Below are 14,466 nucleotides of genomic sequence, written 5' to 3' on the forward strand. Positions count from 1 at the left end.
ATAGGTATCTTCTAAACTTATAATATTATTCCATGTATGACAGTACATTATCTCTGCTAACGCCACCTCATAAGGTCCATGTAACTCTATAGGCTGAGACAGCGTTATCGTATAATTTGAACTGTTATTGCTAGGGTAAACGTTGTGACATGCATTTGAAGGGAGCGTCACATAGAAAGATTCTCGCTCCTCCATCCTTGCTTCTTCTAGTTTGGCTTCTTCTTGTTTTTCTTCTTCCCAAGCTCTATGACCTCTTTAGCAGGCAGCCATGAGTCAAACTGACTAGGCCAACCTTGCCAGTGGACTAAAACCATCTTCCGTCCGTTTTGAATTTTCTTGTCTAAAATCCTTTCTACCCGAAAGACTGTGTCAGGGGTGATTCTCACTTTCTGCAGTTCTGCCTCATAGAACGTGCCAGTAAGAATTTCACCTTTTATATCCCTTAATTTATAAACGGTCGGGAGTCTAGGGATACATTCGTTAACTATAAAGTATTCATCAGTGAATGATTGTTCGTACATTTTATCGAATATCCCCCTGTATTTGGAAATCCGCACAATGTCACCCTCTTTGAATTTAAACACTGGGGGCTTACTGTTCAGAGGTAAAGTCCCGTATAAATTCTCAAAGACTTGCATGCTATTGGAGGGTGTTACCTCAACAGGTTTCATTTTGATACTGCTATGATAACTATTATTATAGCTATCAAGCAAATCCGGAATCACATCAATATATCTGCGGGTGTTCTTAGCTGTGAAAAACCTCCACATGTTCGTCTTCAGCGTACGGTTAAAACGTTCCACGACTGACGCCTTCAAATCACTACCCGTTGCAAAGTGTTGAATATTATGTTTCTTCATTAGTTTTTCAAAGATACAGTTAAAAAATTCTTTTCCTGCATCCGTTTGAATTTTAACAGGTATACCGCTCTCCTCTAAGACTGCAGCAAAGGCCTCTGCAACTACGACGGCCGTCTTGTTTTTTAAAGAGCGTGCATAAGCTTTTTTTGGAAATTACTGTAAGCAGAAATTTAAAGTTATCATTGTCTTTAGACAGTGCACCCATATCGCAAAGATCCGCTTGAAATTGATACATAGGACGTGGCGCAAAAACACGATTTCTAGCATAGGTTTTACTAGCCGTTTTGTGTAAGGTATACGCCTCCTGACCAGACAGCCACTCTCGTACTTGATCAGTGCTAACTTTTTCAGCCGTCTGCTCTTCGACGGCTTTTTGAAGTTTTTCTACCCCTCCAAATGATCCCGGGTGTGCAGGGTCATAATATATTCTCTTCATTACACGCTCAGCCTTTTTTGAGGTCATGACGACTAGTAAGCATGCAAGATCTGAGTACAATGGCAATTTTGCATAATTATACCAATATACACCAATTCCTTCCAACGGTTAAAAGACACACAATCTCTCACAATTTCCAATGACCTCTCAAAACGGACAACTTGTTCAATGTCAACATCGCTCCATGTTTGAAATAAAGATTCATCATTAACACGATTAGCAATAGCCCGTTTTACAAGAGAGCTGACCCCAGGATGACCTGAAGCGGAATTTAAAAAGTTAAAGAATAGTCTGAAAGCATTCCCCATTTTTGATCAGTTTAGACTAGTTCAAAAGAGAGTGTGAACTATTTCAACACGCTTCCAGTAGGATACGAGTTCATCTATCATATGATCCCGGTCCTTGTTAACCCCCACATACGCATCAACGATCTCTTTAAGTTTCCCCTGGATGTTTTCTTCATACTTCAGACCGTATAGAAAGGCCTCGGCTGCTCCTTGAACACGGCCTGTTGCTATCTCCCCTAATCCAACCGTCTCCAGAGCAACCATAAGAGTCGGGAGAAATTTCCATGTCCACAGGGCGGTCATCAGCGCCTCAAAGTTGCTGTAAAAGTAATCACTCTCTAGAGGGTACAGACAAGCATGCCGACGTTGGCTTGGATGACCGGTTTTACACCCATAACATTCGTTTTTTATCTGATCATCTATCACCAATGTTAACACAATGGCAACGCCGGCCTTCACCGTGTCCAGAAAAACATCACCACCCTGACGCTGAGATTGAAGCCGGTTCTCTAGAATTTCTTTAACCTCTACAACCATCGGATCATCCAAGGGAGGGTTCTGAGGGGTCCCCTGAGCAGTGATGCTAGCTTCCGCACCGGGTTCGTTCTGAACCCCAGCGGATCCCGCTACTTGCAGGCGAGGCGAAGTCGGAGGTGTTGGATAGACGTTGAGGACAGAACGATCTTCAGCCACGGGGGCAGCAAAATCTGAAGCCTGGCCCCCAGGGGTGTACAGACCGGGTGCTTTGTCTGATGTTGGCTTGTTGGTATACGGCCTATATCTTCTGACGGGGAATTCAAGAGGCGCGTACAGAGTATTTGACACGTCGCTGTCGGGCGAGACGGGAGAGTAGGTGACAAGGCTAATAGGCTCCTCGGAATCGCTCTGATGTTCTAGGGCGTTCCACCTCGTGAGGTCGTCCGTCTGGGCATTCCGGTAGTCTTCAAGAACCGGTTTATACAAATCATCGTAGCCGCCAGATTCCTGAGAAAGGCTCGGAAGATAGCTGAGAAGCATAGACTCTTCATCCTGAGATTCTAGGGGTTTACATTCCCCAGATGTAGAGTAGCCTTCGTCTTCACTTGAGGAAGGCAAATCGTTGACTGTGAAAAAATCTGCCATGTTGAAGTAATAAGTAATGTCGCACAAACTCGTTTTTCCAAACTTCTTATATAGATTGAAGGTGAGGGGCGGGGAAGGGCTTGTGTCTAGTAGGCGTGTCTAGTAGGCATGTCTAGTAGACGTGTCTAGTAGCCATTGGTAGTAGAGGTGTCTATCATGATTTACTATGATTCAACACCGTCTGTTTCATGCATGAAAAGATTGGAAAAAGATTACGTCTGGATGGCTCAGAGTCAGACAGAGATCTAGGGGTTAAACGCCTGGAAGGGCCTGAGATCCGTTTACCAGAGCACGTGTTCAGACGTTTTGCCAGCTGGATGAGTCTCAGTCTTTGTCTTTCCTGATTGAAAAACTCGGTGATAGCTTTCAAGAGATTTGTCAACCTTGAGAAGTCTACCACTTTGAATGCCAATTTAATCGGACAGTAGCGCTCTTTCTCCATCACCGTCTTTGGTCTTTCAGAAGACTCTGCCTCTGTCTGGAATCGCACCAACAGCCATATGTGAGATCTTGAACAGTCAACAAGAAAAGCTTCCTGCAGGGAACGGCTCGGTACTCTGGGATCCACGTCCATGTGGATAGAGGGTTTCATACCCTTCAGGGTCACATTTTGCTTGTCGTGCACAGAATGCATGTAGCGGATGAATTCCAGGATGTGACCCTTCAATCTTTCGAATTCTGATGAATAGATTCTCAGAAGATTCTCAGATTCTTTTTCGAAAGTGCATATGTCCACATAGGGGAATGCACCTCCAGATGCAAACTCTACACGCACTACACGACCGTCGTCCAATTCCCACACCATCCTTGTAGACGACATTTTAGACACTGTCATATAGTGACAACTACTACAGATCTCACACAGGGTCATATATATACACCTTTTTGCCCGGGAAACACGTGATCTTATCAGTGACACGTCCGCGACATGGGTCATACCCACGTTTGAAACTAAACATTTTTTTAAATTTAACCATTTTTTAATCCCCCATTTTATGAACCCTAACCCTTCATTATTGAACACTTATTTTTATTAACCCTAACCCTTCATTATTGAACACATTACTACCACTAGAGTAGCAGCCTAACCATTTTTTAATTGCCTTTTTTTAATTGCACATTTTAACCCTCAGTATTGAACTTTTATTTTAAGCCTCATATGCAATTTTGACATAGATGTATGTATGCAGCATAAAGTCATCACCACACATCACACAGCCCTTATCAGTGACAAACTTTAGCTGGACCTCGGTTGGTCTTCAGACAGTTCAGGGCCCCTGGGTTCCTAGAAAGAGAAAAGGTCCCCCTAATCCAACCATTCTCACGGTTCTATATCCTATGGGGGGTGACCACATCCTCAAAAAAATGTCAAGTTGCTAAAACTAATTTCACAAACAGCAGAACACCTTGGCCTCTCACCAACGGCGCATTGGGCAAACAACAACACCCACCCCATAAAACTGTCAAGTTCCTACATCTAATTTCACAATCAGCAGAACACCTTGGCCTCTCACCCACGCCTCATTGTGCAAGCATCAACAGCCCACCACATCCGCCCCAAAGGGGCGGGACTTATAATTTTCAAGTATTATTTTTGATGATTAAATTCATGTGACGTCATCACCTTTTGACAGAAGGTGAATACTATATTCTCTTATGGGGTCAAAGTAGAGATTATCAGCTTTAAATGGGTTTCTTTTCAGATTGGATTCACCATTTAGAAAGTACAACCATTTTTAAACATCCCCCTGTTTCAGGGCTCCAAAAGCATTGGAAAAAATCATATAATGTCCAAATAAAGTACTCATGTTTAGTATTTGGTCGACAATCTGAAGACTGACTTGGCCAGTCAAGAACTTTACGCTTTTTGGCCCCAAACAACTCCCAAGTTGCTATGGCAGTATGTTTAGGGTCATTACCCAGCGTCTGGTGGGGTCAATGAGTTGCAGACTTCAGGTTATTGTATGCAAAGGATTGTCAACCAAATACTAAACATGAGTGCTTAATTTGGACATTTGATAAATCTGTCCCATTACTTTTGGGTACCCTGGAATAGGGGGACTATGCATAAAAAGTGGTGTAACTTCTGAATAGTGAAACCAATATGTACACCAATATGATTAAATAAAAGCTGATAATCTCTACTTTAACCTTATGGTAATTCTATAAGTGGAGTGTAGAGCCAAAAGAAGAAACAATGCTTTGCTGTCCCATGACTTACGCAGGGCACTGTATATCCATCCTTATGTATTCGTTTGTTAGTCTGCTGTTGGACTACTAGCCTTGCCTTGCTGTCTGTAGCCTGTCTGTCTCACTGTAACGTTTAGCTGTGTGTGGCAGCAATGTGTTATCCCTATATTGGTACTGTAATGGATTCCTGGTCTGTTTCTATTCATTAATTTCAGTCAAGACTGTGACTCTATCTAGCTATTGTTTTCAAATTGTTTGTATCATTTTGTAAAATACAAAAAATCTGCTCAAATGCATGAATTTATTTTTAAATCAAAATGACATCTTGAAGTGAGGCAAGACGACAATCATGGTTGTTTTTACACCAACTAATTGCAATTATTGATGATGAATGTGTGGAAATATATCTGTGCAAATGTTGGCTAATTGGAATTAAATGGGAATAATATAAACCAAACTGTCGTCGTTTATATCACCCAATTAAAGCTGAATGTGGACCTCAAAACTACTGTGATACTGCAGCCTATACATAAGTATAAGTTAAAAGGCTCAATGTGGTTATTCCCCACATTTGTGTAGTTGTGATACTTTTCTCAAAAGCATAACTTTATTGAACTGACAGATTCTTTGAGACCTAGCCCCTTGTGCAGACCTGGAAGGGTCGGATATGTACAGGCAAGATGGTAATAGCTTCACCTTTCCCTCTGATAGGCCAAGTATAATATTCATCTCAACAATACCTATAGACAATCATTTGTGATCTACACGTGTCTTGGGAGTAGGCGCTAGGGTTCCTTTCTGGACAGGGCACACAGCATTTATAGTTTCTGATGGCTTACTTTTCCACTTTCAATCTGATCTTCAAAGAAATACAGATCAAATCAAACCATTTGTATGGCACATTTCATACACAAATGCTATACAATGCCCTACAGTAAAAATACAGAGAAATACATAAGACAGTCTAGAAGCTTTATTGATAATTGTTAATATTTCACAATGCATTCCACAAACAGTTCTCAGAAGAGTTCATCACAATTCTATGAAGTATCACTTACAATTACCTGCATAACAAAGTTTCCAAGTTACATAATTTAAAAAAAAGACAGTAATGTTTTTTTTTCGTTTTTTTTCTTAACTTGGATGTTTGTAAACATGTTCTTCCAGAGTTTATTAACTAGGCAGCTGTAATGAGGTGAAATTATGTCCTCATTTTCTCAACAAAGTCTCCAAATGTTTCTAGCTAGAAATACACAGAAGTATGAAGTACTATGGATGCCCAACTGGCTGGCCAGTGTTTATAGACCTCAGTTAAGCATAGTGACAAGGTTGTTGAGCACACGCTCAGGCACCACTGAAGAGAGCTAGAAGCTTTGTGAAACTACAGTAGACCAATAAAACAGTAAAATCAAAAATACTTCATCATACCAAAAACACCACAGGTGTTGGTTCTCCACAATTGTAAAAAAAATGTGAAAAAAAAAAAGAAGAAGAAAGAAATACTTTGTTCCCAATTTTCCAAACAGTGGGTGAAAACAACCCAGCTCATGGTGCAGTTATTTTCCCAAAACGCATAATGTGCTAGATTAGAATACAATGCTTGTGTTGGTTTTACATTCACACAAACTAGTGTTTCGAACCAGATAAATGGCCATTACAGCACTTTATTTCATCAACAGCAGGGTATGCTTTTGAGCTGGTGCAAAAAAACAAAACAATACAATAACTGATAACCCAGGATGTTTTCCAGGGAACACTGGAATTCTCAATCACAGGACTTTCACGGACAGACGCATTATTCAATCAGCCTTGCGCTTCAGTCCAGGGACTTTGGCTTGGATCCTGGAGGAGACAGAAGGGACAGGGATTTAAGTAAGGTTCTCACTGGAGATTATGTCACTCCAGGACACGCCTCAATAACAAAACAACACCTCTCTACAACCACCACTGCTACATCCAATATTCTAGAGTAGCCATTTGTAGGATCATAACTGATAAATAAAAAGGAGACAAAATGGAGACAAGCACTTTCCTCTTCCATTCCTACAACACATTTTTTTTAAATGTTTGTTTCATGAATTTCAGCAGATATTATATCTTATTTCATCCAACAGTATTTACTTACTTTCCAACAATGTATTTGATCTGGTTGTTCACCAGGCCAATGTAATGGTCAATTTGTACCTGAAACACAATAAAACATTACAACACAATCATTACATGAAATCTAGAAGAACACCAACTTTTGCTTCTTTTACTTTTACTTGAACTCAACATTGATATTGAGCTTAATATACAAAAACACAAGGATGCTTACTGCACCAAAATACAGAGGTTCCTTTCCAATTCCTGGCTTAGTGAAAGGAAAAACAAGTTGTGGTGATGGTGTCATAAGGTATTCATACCTGGTACTTCTCATAGACGATAGGACAGCTGAACACTCCCACCAGTCCTGGTAAGAAGGGGGAAAGAAACAAAAGGTGAGATAATTTGTTTGCTTTTCCTAGAACAGAATAATGACAGACAAAATCAGTCTTAAAGTAGTATCAAAACCTTTCACAGTCCTAGTAAACTGGTGTGTACGCTACACGTCTGAATCAGGCCTTTAACATGGTTTCCTGAAATACCCACAGCTTAGAGCTGTTAGAGTTAACAGTTACTACATTGGGCTAGAGTGAGAGAGGAGCTAAAGCAGTCACAAGAGAGGCTGAGAGCATTACCAAGCACTATGCTGACTATGCACTAGAGTTATAGAACTACTGTAGGTATCATGAAAATAGCTTTTTTTCTATCACAGTTTACTATGATACAGGAAATAAAAGCTCTGTCTTACCAATAATCAGGAGAGTGAGTCCGTTGAACAAGGCACCAACATAGGTGAGAATCCACATGAGCACAGCAAACTGAAGAGAGAGAAAAAGCAATGATAGGTTTAAATTGCACATCTTTGAAATACAGTATTCAACAATCCTTCAATGTGTTCATAAGCACAGCACTCGAGCCTGACAGATACATCGGAGCACCGATATTATCTGCCGATACTGGCCTTTCACAGAAATATTGGTTTCGGCACATATTCCTCTGATAAAAATTAACGAAGTAAAACAATGCAGGCATAAGGTGTTGCACTTGTTTTGAGAATGTGTCAAAACATAGTTTTGCCAGCAGATATTAGCATTTTATCTGCGGACTCACTGACTACATACAAGGAATGCGCTGTGACTGCAACACATGGATTGAGGCAGAACTCATGAGCTTATGAGTTTCAATTTGGACATAATGTTTCTCAGTTGATTCCGTGCATTTCATCAGTAGGCTAGTGTATATGGACACAGTGCGCTCACAAAGCAAAGAGCTCAGTTTGTGTCATTAATTTTCTGCTCTGAATATAATAATAATCATTTATATTACCACGCCCAGCCAGTCGGCATGCTCCCCGTTTCGAGATAAATGTAGGCAAAAGATAAAGCAGTTTTGTGTTGTGATGATTTTGACAGGAAATAATATCTCACAGCAGTTTGTTGTTACCTTGTACACCTAATGGGTGTAGCTGAAATCAGAGCAATTGAATGAATGAAGCCTTTATTGCCCCTATGGGGAATTCGCTTTGCACAAGGAGCTTAAACATCAAGAGACATCAAACATAACAAAACATAAGCATTGTAAAAAACATAATAAAAACATCATAGAAACATCATAAATGGCATCATTTGGGAGATCATGTAATCAACGCTATATACCATAGAGGTTGCAGTGGATCTGCTATGATCTTATTTGCTAAATTCGTAGTGTACTGATCTGTCATGTAAGTAATACTACACATTGGTTCGCCAGTTATCTTGCCACCCAGTTTAACAACCCTGTCTAGTTTGTTCTTATTTTGTACAGACAATGCTCCTCCCCAACACTGAATACAAAAGGTCAAAATATTCTGAATGAAGGTCTTGTAAAACAGTGTCAGCATAGTTCTGTCCACATTAAAACTTCTGAGTTTCCTTAAAAAGTAGAGGCGTTGTTGAGCCTTTGCAAAACTAGCATTGGTGTTAGCATTCCATGTCAGTTTGCTTTCAATGATAGTGCCCAGGTACTTGTACTCCTGTATGCTTTCAATGGTTGTGTTGTTCATAATTACCGGGGACAGAGAGGAGTTTTTTCTGAAATCAATGACAATTTCTTTAGTTTTCTTTGTGTTTAAGATCAATGAGTTATTTGAGCACCAGTTGTAGAAGTGATTAATCTCAGCTCTATAACTGGTCTCATTGTCAGTTAAAAGGCCTATCAGAGTCACATCATCGGCAAATTTTATCATTGTACAATTATCCTGATGACTAACACTGTCATTGGTATACAATGTGAACAGCAAAGGTGAAAGGACACAACCTTGTGGTACCCCAGTCTGAGTGCTGATGACAGATGACTGTCCTCCATGAACATACTGTTGCCTCTCAATAAAGAAGTTATATATCCATGTTATGAGTGTATGATTTACACCCATGTTACCCAGCTTCACTGTCAATAGATCTACCTGGACAGTATTAAAGGCAATTGGAGTTGGCTGGACCGCCACTTTAAGAAAGTGCTGGATAGCTGGATAGCCTGGAGAAAAGGTTTTCCAAGATGAGACAAAAGTGGTGGTGCTGGCATGCATACTTGACCCACGCTACAAAGAGTGCCCCCTGTCAAACAAGTGTAAATCAAGCAAAAACTTGGCTTCGGAAAGAGGCAGAGAAGATTATGCAGGCAACTACTACACCTGACAGAACACCATCAGCAACCAACAGTGAGGAGGGGGACCCTAAAAGGCCTAGACTGGAGGAACAGTCCCACAGTCTCCTAGACAGTCTCTATGATAGTATGCTGACTTCACAGACTTTTCATCCATGGGGTACCTGAGGGGATAAATGAAGAGCTGGAGCGTTACCCAAAAGTGCTTGTGATTGACAGGAAGGCAAGGCAACCCTTGAGTGGTAGAGCCAAAATAGTGGCTGCTTTAAGGGACTGTCTCTACAGGCAAGGAGATACATCTCCACCCTCCTCTGTCCCAAGTGAGAGGGTTTTCAGCACTATTTGGAACATTTATGAGGACAGACGGAGCTCTGAAGGAAGAAAATGCAGAGAAACTGTGCTTCCTGCACTACAACCTGCAACTTTTGGATTGGCAGTATTGAGGACTTGTTTAACCTGAAGAACCTGTGACGAGTGTAAAATGCTATAGGCTAGGCCATCACTTCACATCATCTTGTTCTTATAGAACATGCATCTCTCTCTCAGAAAGGACAGGGATAGAGAATGGGAGAAAGAAAGATTTAATATCAAGTCGTATCGAAAAATTGTGTCTGAGGTGAGGGAGTGTGTGTGTATACACTCACCGAGCACTTTATTTGGAACACCTATACACCTTCTCATGGTGGGGGTGGTGTAATGGTGTGGGGAATGTTTTCTTGGCACACTTTGGGCCCGTTAATACCAATCAATCATCGCTTGAATGCCACAGACTATCGTCTGATGATCAAAACTATTGTATCATAACAAAATAGACATAAAATAAGAACTAAAACAGCACTAATCACGATAGTGTTGGAACCATGATGACGACTATTCATTTTGCATGTGGTCTGAGAGGTGCTGTATCGGTAGAATGGCGATTGATCACAGAAATTTCAACAAATGGAATTTAGTGGGACTAGGAGATCTGCAAGGAGTGCCATAGGATTCCATTTTTACTTGGCATGGTATTATAATGAAATTATGTATAATGATTAATAACACCATGAAATATGAAGGGAAAGACAAGTACAGTTTTGTCACACGATGTTTGCTAAATATGTGAAGGCACCAAGGCAATACAAGGATGTAACAAGCGTTCCTGTGAAATATCCTGTGCTCTTCTCCATCACAAGATATGCTGTCCCACTACATTTCAATGCAATCTCATAGAAAAAATGTGCAAGTTAAATAAATGTATTTGGAACAGCCCTCACAAGTTTACCATCCACAAAACTGCCATTGGCACCCTAATTTATGGAATGACCCGTATGCACTCTATCACCATATATGCATACCAATGCAACCCATCACCATACATGGATGTTTGAGAGATGCTAAGGTAGTGAGCACTGTACAAATTAAAAAGGAATTAAAGTAAACATACTTCACTGGGAAGCAGAATCAAAACATCAACTCTTTCTGTCAAGGTGTATTCAGGGAGGTGAAGTGTTCATAACATTGCATATAGACATGTTATGTTGTATAATCCTAGCACTGGCATGACTCCCTGACCTACATGATAGACGCTGATACTTGTTCTGATATTTTCCTGCCCAGGAACAACCACACAGATCTGAGATGATTTGGTTTAGGCAAACCACGCCCCCCCAGCCCCCACCATGCCAGAGAGGGGCAAGGCTAACTATTAGATGTCAGGGTGAATGCATTTCATCTGAAGGTGTATCAGGGCATGGGACCTGCTAAAAATGTATTATCCACAGTTAATTTCCCTAAACTCACATCAATTCAAAAGAACACTAAATCACGACAGTGATTTACAATACAGTGCCCTCCAAGTATTGGAAAGCATTTTGTCTTCTTTTAGCTCTATACTCCAACAGTTTGGATTTGAAATCAAACAATTACTATGGGGTTAAAAGTTTAGATTCTCCGCTTTAATTCAATGTTTTCTTTTTTCAGATTGGCCTCACCATTTAGAAATGACAAGCCTTCCCCTATCCCAGGGCTCCAGCAATATTGGGGAAAAAATCATATAATGTCCAAATAAAGTACCCATGTTTCGTATTTGGTCGACAATCCTTTGCATGCAAAAACTGCCTCAAGTCTGCGGTCCATTGACCCCACCAGAGACTGGGCATATTCTCTAGTGACGGTCTGCCAGGCCTGTACTGCAGCCATCTTCAGTTGTTGTTTGTTTTGTCTTTTTGAATGGCTGTGTAGGCAACCCACAGCTCCAACTCCATCAAGTTTGCTGATGACACCACTGTGGTTGGCTGAAGTGGAGAGTCAACAGTTTCAAGTTCCTTGGTGTCCACATCACAAAGGACCTAACATGGTCACAACACACTCATTCTGTGATCAAGATGGTGCATTAGCGCCTGTTTTTCCTCAGACGGCTGAGGAAATTTGGCATGGACCCCCAGATCCTCACAAACTTTTACAGCTGCACCACAGAGAGTATCCTGACCTGTTGCATCACCGCCTGGTACGGCAGCTGCACCGCCCTTGACTGTAAGGCTCTAACACAGAGGGTGGTGAAAACGGCCCAGTCTACCCCGGGCCGTGAGCTCCCAGCCATTCAGGACATTTACTCCGAGAGGTGCAAGAGGAAGGCCGGGGAGATCATCAGGGACAGCAGCCACCCCAGCCACACCCTGTTCTCTCTTCTTCCATCCGGGAAGTGGTACCGGTGCATCCAGACCCGCACCAATAGGTTCCGGAGCAGTTTCCACCCACAGGCCATAAGGGCCAAACTACACCAACGCCGTTACGGCACCGTAACGTCTCCGTAACGTCAAAAGCAGTTTAGCAACTGTTATGGAAAATACATTCATAAAACTATTTTCAGGTTATACACTTTCATATGACTGATACAACTTGTGTAACTACTGTGATTAAATTTTCTCTTGCCACACCTCTAAAGTTCTATAGCCATTGTTCTGAGAAGCAATGTATAATTTACCATGTGAACAGCGGTGGTTTCGGAGGGAGTGGTGAGAGAGAGCAATAATGGGGGGACAGGCGCATCCTGCCGATAGGTGTGAAATGTTGAACGCTGATTAATCAGTAAGAAAGCGCTGATTGATCAGTAAGAGAGTCTCCCCATTGTTCATTCTCTCCCGCCCTTTCTCACGTAAGCACAAGCCCATCAGCCGATAGCCGTGGCGGCGCCTACTATTATGTTCAAACTGTATAAAAGACAACCCAGTTCTACAACAGGTTCAACCACCCAGCTGCGGTGGCCTACCCCACCCCCTCTCCAGGAGCTGTCTCTGTCGGCGTGCAGGGCCATTCTACACCTCTCCCCCATCTCACACAGCCCCCCATCTTCAAAGGCGTCACCGACCTCAATCACCAGCCATCAGCCACTGTCTACTGGAGCGCCCAGGGACAAAGAGCCACCCCACCACCCACCCCCCCCAGCCTCCCAGCCCCTCCCCCCTACAATCACGGCAGACCAGGTGAGATCGGGACTAAAGCGACTTAACCCCAGGAAGGCAGCGGGTCCAGACAAAGTGTGTCCCAGACTGCTCAAGACCTGCGCTGCCGAACTGGGAGAGCCGCTGAGGTACTTATTTGACCTGAGTCTACGTCTTGGTAGGGCCCCAACACTGTGGAAGACATCATGTCTTATCCCTGTCCCAAAAAAGCCACATGCAAAAGAACTCAATGACTTCAGGCCTGTCGCACTCACCTCACACATTATGAAAACAATGGAGAGACTGCTTCTACATACACTCAGACCCCAGGTTAGCCATGCACTGGACCCACTACAGTTTGCATACCAGGAGAAGGTTGGAGTGGACGATGCCATCACATATCTACTGCACAGGACGCATTCTCACCTGGACAAAGGGAAAAGCGCTGTGAGAATCATGTTCTTTGATTTTTCCAGTGCTTTCAACACCATCCAACCCCTCAGATTAGGAGACAAGCTCCTGCAGATGGGTGTGGACGCCCACCTGGTATCCTGGATCACTGACTACCTGACAGGGCGGCCACAGTTTGTCAGACTGAAGGACTGCCTCTCGGACACTGTGGTATGCAACACCGGAGCACCACAGGGAACTGTGCTCTCTCCTGTCCTGTTCACCCTGTACACGTCTGACTTCTGCTACAACAAAGAGTCATGCCACATGCAGAAGTTTTCGGACGATACGGCAATTGTGGGGTGGATCAGAGATGGGCAGGAGGGGGAGTACAGCAACCACCTACAACTCAACACTACAAAGACCAAGGAGATGGTGGTGGATTTCCGTAGGTCTAAGCCCGCTCTGCTACCAGTCTCCATTGAGGGAGTCAATGTGGAGATGGTCAGCACATATAAGTATCTGGGGGTCCACCTGGACAATAAACTGGACTGGTCAGCCAACACTGATGCGATTTACAAGAAGGGACAGAGCCGGCTGTACTTCCTGAGGAGGCTGCGGTCCTTCAATGTCTGCAGCAAACTCCTAGGGATGTTTTACCAGTCTGTGGTCGCCAGCGTTCTCTTCTATGCAGTGGTGTGCTGGGGAGGAAGCACTAAGAAGAGGGATGCCGGACGACTGGACAGGCTGGTAAGGAAAGCTGGCTCTGTTGTGGGAGCTGAACTGGAGAGCATCACTTCAGTAATGGAAAAAAGAACTCTGAGCAAACTGCTCACCATCATGGACAATGAAGGTCACCCACTGTACCACACCATCATCCAGCAGAAGAGCTTGATCAGCTGGAGGCTACGAGCACTGACAAGCAAAACTGACAGACTGACTAAATCATTTGTCCCCAGAGCCATACAACTCTACAATAGGTCAATCAAGGGCAAAGAGATGGACTTCTCTGCATAACCTCCACCCTCGGTATC

General features: G+C 42.7%; 1 pseudogene across 1 annotated transcript in view; it reads right to left on the reverse strand.

Moving 5' to 3' along the window:
* Positions 1-6,694: 6,694 nt before the first annotated feature.
* LOC310824085 overlaps positions 6,695-14,466 on the reverse strand; it is a 91,710-nt pseudogene continuing 83,938 nt past the window's right edge. The window contains exons 6-9 of the transcript in view: positions 7,729-7,798; positions 7,301-7,347; positions 7,021-7,079; positions 6,695-6,737 (exon numbers count right to left, since the gene is read on the reverse strand). The product of the transcript in view is annotated as an uncharacterized misc_RNA (transcript). The remainder of the gene's footprint in view (positions 6,738-7,020; positions 7,080-7,300; positions 7,348-7,728; positions 7,799-14,466) is intronic.

Source organism: Argentina silus (assembly GCF_951799395.1).
Source record: "Argentina silus genome assembly, chromosome: Y".
In the NCBI taxonomy this organism is placed as follows: domain Eukaryota; kingdom Metazoa; phylum Chordata; class Actinopteri; order Argentiniformes; family Argentinidae; genus Argentina; species Argentina silus.